The 8,141-nt window shown below is 34.2% G+C and overlaps 1 pseudogene; it reads right to left on the reverse strand.

Annotated features, from left to right (window-relative positions):
- Positions 1-3,990: 3,990 nt before the first annotated feature.
- On the reverse strand, positions 3,991-7,694 carry LOC120216755 (annotated as a pseudogene).
- Positions 7,695-8,141: the final 447 nt, after the last annotated feature.

Consider the following 8,141-nt stretch of genomic DNA (forward strand, 5'->3'; position numbering starts at 1 on the left):
ATTTATAATAATAGAGACAATTTATAATTAAAAAGTACCAATTTTGGGCGTTGTAGGGGTGCTAATCCTTCCCTAAACGTAACCGACTACGAATCCCTTTTTATTATTAAAAAGAACGAATTTTTGGTTTTAGTTTCTAAAGAAGTTAATTAATTCGGGCCCATACTTAGTCATGCAAGGTCGGCCATGTTTTCTTCATGCATTGATTAAAAGCAAATGTTTTTGTTTCATTAGTGGAATTCCGAGGCCACCACACAGGACCATATCACATCAAACCATATCCAGCTCTGTTATTGTCATCCTTTCTTTTTTAATTCAGGTCTTCGTATTCATTTGTACGTAGAATATACTTACATATCAACCTATATCTATTGCTCTTTGTACATGACAAAGTTTCACACATTTTACAGCAGGAAATATCTTTATTTTTTCAGGTAGAAGAAGAAGGATGTCTTTAACAAAGGAATGAAGAAAAAGAAAAGGGACAGGGGAAGATATCTCTCGTTGTTCTCTGCTTTTAATGTAATTCTCTTAAAGTGTTTTTTGTTTAAAATGAGCTTTTCTTTTTAGTGATAAGAAAATTACGACAGCCCATGCAAGTCTAAAATTACAACAGCACACGATGGACCACCATAAGCATTCGGCGTTTAAAAAAGCAGCATTCAAAGGAACTTGGAGAAGATAATTCAGTTAGCAGAAACAGAAGCATGCGTTTAAAAAAGTATTAATTTGTTGGCCATGCTTGTGTAGTATACAAGTGGCTTTTGAAGTTGAAATAAGTTTAGTTTCTAGAAAATTGCTAACCTATTTACCGAGTTGGTCCTGGCTGACTCATCGAACTTTATTAAATTATGGAGTATTACCCATGTTGGTTAAGCGAGGGAAAAAGAATGGCACGTTGTTCATATTTGGTCTGCATGCATTATTAGAGAGGAGGCAGATCGAGTAGCACTCTTCGTGTGATGCAGAGGCGTGTCATCTAGAAGGACAGAGATGCCAATCACACAAATAAATCACTAAAGACAAACCCCCTGCATTCATGTCTGCATTACTTGTAGCTTCTTCTTTATGTATATATTTGTATAGATCTGTTTCTACTATGTAATATAATATAAAGTATTAATTAATTCAAATGCAAATCGGCAAATGGGTTTTGTTTCGATGCCTCTCTCTCCCTCGCTTCTGCTGACGAAAAGAGACAATGAAAGAGACAGAAGAGAGTGCAAGAATAGACAGAAGAAAGAACCTTGTAGCTTGTCGTTGTCGTATAGAATACAGATTTTGATTCTCTTTCTTCTTCTTTTTTCACTTTTAGAAATAGAAAAACAGAGTTGGAAGAAGAAGATCAATATAATAATACACCCTACCACGCAAAAAAACAGAGACAGAGAGACAGAAAACAGAGAGCAAACGTCCCACAACCAGCAAAAAAACCAAAACAGAGACAAAAAGAAAGGAAAGAAGCTTACCGAGGAAGCCACCGGAATCTTCAAACTGCACCAAAACCTTCGAAAATACCGAAGGTATTTCTTTGGATTTGCTCCGATTGGGAGCTATTTAGGAGAAAATAACACCGGAACCGCCATTAGGGCGGTCCGATCTACGTTTCAATGAAAAAAAAATTATTCCGGCCACCGAAGACGGTGGCCGGCGGTGGGATCCACGCCGGCAAGCGACGGCCGGCCGGAGAGCTTCTCTCTTTTCTAGAGAGAAGCGAGAGAATTTCTTTCTCTCAGAAAAGAGAGAGAGAGGGAAGAGAGGAGAAATGAAGCTGGCCCTTCGGGCCAGCTGATTTTGGGCTTAAATAGCCCTTCCCGAACGACGCCGTTTTGGGAAGGGCTATTCGTGTAATTAAAGAATAGTTAAATCATTTCCGCAGCCATCTAAACTTGTAAACTTTCCATTTTAGTCACTAAATCAAGTTTATAATACTTTTAATTTGATCTTTAAATTTTAATTTTATTTATTTTAGTCCTTTATATTAAAATAATATATTTAGGATAAATAACAGATTTAATCCCTTAATTTTAATAAATAATATTTTAATCCTTAGTTTATATTTTTTTCTAAAATCTGAATTTTAGATAATTTTATTTTAGTCACTAAATAAATAAAATAAAGAAATAGCATGTTTAATCCCTATAATTTTGATTAATTATGAATTAGGTTTTTAATTTTACTTTTACTATAATTTAGTCATTTATTTTAAATGTTTTCATTTATTTTACTGCTTTTAAATATATCGTTCTGGTTTTATTTTTATTGTTTTAATTTTACTTGTTTATATTTTTAAATATTTTTATTATTATGTATTCATAAATATATATATATATATAAATAATAATTTATTTTTTAAATAAATTATTTTTATATTATTTTTTAATACCAAAGAAAAGGACAGTCTTAATACAACTGGATGTCCTATTCTGGTATTTTAAATTATAAAAAAAATATATATATAAAAAAAATATATTATTTAATTTTATTTAAATTAATATTTATCAATATCAAAGAAAAGAGCTGTCTTAAGGCACCTAGAAGTTCTTTTCCGATATTTTTTTATGTTTATATAATTTTGAAAAAATAGGATTATAAATTAAATATATTTTGAATTTTTTTAAATTTATAATAATAGAGACAATTTATAATTAAAAAGTACCAATTTTGGGCGTTGTAGGGGTGCTAATCCTTCCCTAAACGTAACCGACCACGAATCCCTTTTTATTATTAAAAAGAACGAATTTTTGGTTATAAATGCAGATCAGTTCATTTTTTTATTGGTGTTTTCTTAAAACTCTTTAAAAAATAATTTTTAGGTATTCGACCTACCTGACCCAAAAGGCCGATGGCGACTCCCAAATTATTTTCAAAAACATTTATTTACATCAATTTTCCTACCAAATAAAATATTTCGTGCCCGGGCAAAAACCGGTTACAACATATGCCATCTAAATCTAGGAGAGATATGGTCAAACATGTTATCAGAAAACCCATGTGATATATCCCACTAAGGCTCCAACATCAGCACATACAGGGACGGAGACGACCGGGTTTCAGCAAAGGAGACCCCCCCTTCTTGTCCTCTCCATTTATGCCATCCCTCCCTCTATCCCATCTCATCATTACTATTACTAGTGAGATAATAACATAAAAACTTAAATTAGATGAATGATGTTTTCGTTCCATGACAAACTGACATAATAAGAAATAGACTAAAAAACTTGAAAGTTCGATTTACATACACACACACATGATTTTATTAGTCAAACATTCAGGAAACCGTGGAAGTCCCAGGACATGAAAATTGGGGTATTGCACTGATTGGGGATTCTGATGGATGTAGCCGTGCTTCATTCAATCAAAACTGGAGCGACACCGATTTCGTGTTGGTGTAATAGTTGCTTCCTGTACAATATTTATCGTCTCCAGTGATCTTTGTTCTTCAAACTGGTAAGAGAAAGAAACATAACCAGTTAAGCAATCTATTTAAAAAGAACAAAGAAAATGAAAATAAATCACCTAAAAGAAAATGAAAATAAATCACCCTTGCAAGCAGAAATTACCCAGCATTTCTGCTCTGAAAGAACCAGTAACAGATAGCCAAGGCATTAAATAGCATGGCAGGTGAAGCAACCACTAAATGAACCCATCTAGCGGGTTCTCCGGAAAGATATAGCCATATGCAAGGTATTTGCTTGATGGGCCTGGTTCGCCAGAATCGAACTTCTCATTTCTTGGGCCCTCTTCTGAGCTAATCTTAGCTTATTCATTATCTTATCCATTGATGACGATCTCTTCTTTTCTAGCTTCATCTGAGAAATACATTGTTTTGTCAGTAATGATGAAGAAAGTAAAGCTTTCCGTCAAGCTAAAGCTGTTGCATTTTCACCACATTTTATCAAAAATTTTAGTCATGACTGTCTCCTTTTTTAGTACTTGTATATATTCTATTAAAGAGAAAAAAACTAATGTCCCACCAATTGCAGAACAATTAACACTTTCTACTCAGTTCCAAATCATCAAGTTGTTACATGATAGCATTAACATCTATATGAGCAAGCTAGACAATGAAGGAATGGAAAGAAATATTAAAATTGTACTCCTAGATGATTTTGGTTTTTCTCTATCAAGGCTGATCATTGATTTAATATCACTTCAGTAATTAATGCTTTCAGGAGAAGGGAAACCTCTGGTTTCCTTATGGCTGCCTCAGCTTTCATCTTCTGTAGATTTTCCAATGCAGTGATTTTGGCTTCTTCTCTTTTGAACCTGCAAAATATGAATAAATTAGCATGCCAACAAGATCAAACTTCTGTTAAAAAAATTAATGTCCTCTAATATTGATTAGTTTTTTTTAAAATATCTGAAGACTGAAGCTGACGTGAACATTTCAGAAAAAAATTTCACCCAACTAGGCTATACTATTTACATGTTTAAAGTGATAAGTTCAATGCAGGTTCTTAGGTAAGATCTATGAAATAACGTAAGGCAAATCCCACACAATCTAGTACCTGAAACTGACACGAGGCTCAGAATGTTTTCTAAATTAAGCATTATTCGAGAAAGAATGTGATCAGGGTTGAACAAGGAACAAAAATGTTTGATCAGAAATTTTAGGATGTTAGTGACGGGATCTTTGAGTGCTTGACTATAGTAATGAACCAACAGGATGTTTACTCTTTGCCCGAGGCACTTTCTCGCTTCCAAAAGTTGTTGGTTTATAATCTTACTAAATAAATAGAGGCAAAGTAATAAACTGTACATACTTGGAAATGCTCTTTCCAGTCTCTGTCACATCCCATGTTGACGTACAAGTATCAACAGCTTTTTTTTCTCCAATCAATAATATCTGTGCTATTCCCAGTGTTTCGAGCTCTATGCTTCTTTGACCACCTAGTCATGAGGACTCTTTCATCTACCGGCACGTCTCTCAGTTCTGATTTAGAGGAATGGATGTTTGGGAGTTCCATGATAGGCAGAGCCGATGGGAAGGAGGGAGAGAGAAGGCCTTTCTTTGGGAGATGAGTGGGTACTACTCTGTGGGCTCATTTGGGTTGCCATGTCTCTTCTTGAGACAGTTTGAGAAATATCAGTGGCTGCATCCTTGACGACATCAAGATTTTCTTCTGCATCTTTGGTGAAAAAAAACTTGGAAAGATGACTTATAAAGTACATGATAATAGTCAATACTATTATCATGACAACCTATCTCTTGATATTACATCAAGGTTAGATTTAAAGAATGTTTATATTGATATTTCTTGGATTATGATATTAAGAGAAAGATATATCAATTTCATAAATTTGGCCAATGCAGAGAAATAAAAACCTACTCTGTTATTATCAATATATCATCCGTTTAGATGACAAGACAATCAAAATGGAGAAAAACTTTAATGGTGAATCTTATAAAACTAAAAGGGCCTCATCCCCTACGGAGATAATTGATGTAAACCAAAGCTCATAATAACATCTAACCCAGAAATTTCGCTAGATAAAGATGGGCATTTACCTCGAGAAAGTAATGACGGTGGATTTGCTACATCAGAGCATCCATGAATGCTAAAAGAACGGGCCATGCTAGGTTCAGTCCGAACAGCATATTATCCGCCATGGTAACGATAATGAGTTGTCAAACCATCAGCTGCAATTACGCAAGATGAAAAAGGAGAACAGACCATGAAATTACCTATATGCTCCCCATCAAACATCTGCAACGCAGGAGAGTAAAGAGAATAGTGAGCAATCGCTGGAGGACCAAGTGGACCACTCTTTGATTTCGGTCTTGTCTGTGGAGCCACAATAGATCACTGGTGGTGTCGAATCCAACAAATAATAATACTTGCTTTTGGAAATATAAAATTGTAATAGCGATAAGCAAGGTCCAATCCACAGGGATTGAGTAGATTTATTTTAATGAAAATTAAAGCAAAGAAAAGGGGTTTTAAAATTGAGAAAAATAAAAATAAAAAGCAGATATAATCAACTAAAAATTGAGAGAAATTAATATTAAGCAAATATCCAACTAAAGGTATAATTTCAAAATTGGTTCAAAGAATTGATCATAGATGCAATGATAAAATCTTATACTTTTCATTAAATTGGTTATGGTTATTGAGAAACTTTAACAACTTGTCTCTCCTTAGTTTCTCGATAATCAAGATAAGCTCTTTGATTATTTCCCTAGTTAATGAACAACCCTAGACAAGCTCTTAAGATTTAATCCACCAACAACATTAATCACTAGAGGGACCACCAATTCTAGCCAACGAACATGTTACTTTACCACTAATATTAGAACGTTTAAACAATTACAGATTTAAAGTTCTAAATGGCAATTTATCAACTTGGTAATTGAACAACGGATCCTTTGCACAATCAATCAAAACAATAATTCTTAATAAAAACAGAAGATATATAAATAGCAAAGAAGTAAAAGAACAATGAAAATTATTTAGATCTCACAATCCTTGAAGAACTAAAGCTTCAATTATCCTCCAGTTGGAACAAAAGTATTTAGCTACTCATAATTGAAAGAAAACCAAAAGAAAATAAAGAAAACTTAATGTAAAACTTGATGTAAAACTAATGGCCCTAGCTCCCCTTTTATAAGGATTTTCCTATTCTAGATAAAGAATGTTCCCTTAAAGAAAATCACATAAAAATAGAAGTTTTAAATGCCCTCATCTTTTTCTAAAGATAAGAATAATTCAAAAGAGCCTTCTAACCGTCGTTAAACTCTTTTTCTCTTATAAATTTGTAACCCTAATTTAGGGTTATATGGTCTGGTAAGGCGCACCCACGCCTTAACTGAAGACTTCTTATGCGGTAGTTCAGGATGATTAAGCCGTGCCCACGCCTTACGCGAAAACCTCTTCTGATCTTGCTAGCTTTTTGAATTCTAATTTTTCCTCCTTAATTCGGGGATTTTGTGAAGATCATACTAATCATAAGATTTTGAACTTGTTTTATCCAAATCTTCAACCTAATCCACAAAATACGAAATATAATCAAAATCCATAATTTAATCAATTTTAGTTATATTTATATGAAGAAAATATCATAAAATATATGTCTAATATGCATCTTATCAATCACTTTGTACCAGTTTCCCCAAAAATAGGACTACAAATCCATTTCTCAGCATCTTCCCATTTTGAAGGCAAAGCCCTTCCATTGTTAAAAGCCAACAACCCAGCAGCATTCCCCTGCCTCCTTCCCCCATTGTTGTGCAATGGCACACGCTCAGAACTCCAACCCTTCTGCATCCCAAAGTTAGAGTGATGATGATAATTGGGTGTCCCAGGACTAGGAAATGCACTCAATTTCCGCGACACAACCGAGTTTTTCTTCACAGCCCTCCACCGTGGAGACAAACCAGAGATATTATTTAGATCTAATGAAGCCGGTCTTCGCCAATCAGGATTCTTCAGCAAAGCGTCAGATCTAGTCCTATCCTGACACTCTAATTTATACAAATTACAAATATACTTTTCGAAATATAGTAAGCCAAAGCAAATACAAGTTGTTTTTTTGGAAAAAAAAAAACTAAGGGTACCTTTAAGAGCTAGGGAGAACTTGCTGAATCTCTGAGTTTCGTGCTCTGTGTGAGCTGCATCGTTTCTTCTTCTTCTTCTTCTTCTTCTTTTTACAGCGTAGTATCCCGAAAGGGAACAAAGGAGGGGGCGAACAAATGGACAACGGCAATCAGTGTGAGTGAATTTGATTTTTTTTTGTCGATTATTCGTTTTCTTTTTTGGTGCAATTTCAGGTTTCACATTTTCTAAAGAAGCTAATAGTGAAAGAAAACATTGAAAGTACCTTTCACTTTTCCTCCTTTTCTGGAGAGACGAATGTGCTTATGGACTGTTATAGCTTTGATCCGATCTCCACTTTCTTGTGCTGCCAGATGATGCAAAAGACATTCACAATTCAATTTCAAAAACTTGTTCCCCTCCCCCCCCCCTTTTCCCAAAAGAATGGAAAAAGAACAAAAAAAAAACTTATAACATGTAAGGAAAAAACATGCAAGTTTTCCAACTATGATCGATCACAATGTACACCGTTATATCTTGCTTTCCTTATCGCACTGAAAATTAGAGATGATAAAATGTTGAGCGATTAGAGAAGTTACGAAAGAG

The sequence above is a fragment of the Hibiscus syriacus genome, unplaced genomic scaffold (assembly GCF_006381635.1).
Source record: "Hibiscus syriacus cultivar Baekdansim isolate YM2019G1 unplaced genomic scaffold, ASM638163v2 tig00110163_pilon, whole genome shotgun sequence".
Classification (NCBI taxonomy): domain Eukaryota; kingdom Viridiplantae; phylum Streptophyta; class Magnoliopsida; order Malvales; family Malvaceae; genus Hibiscus; species Hibiscus syriacus.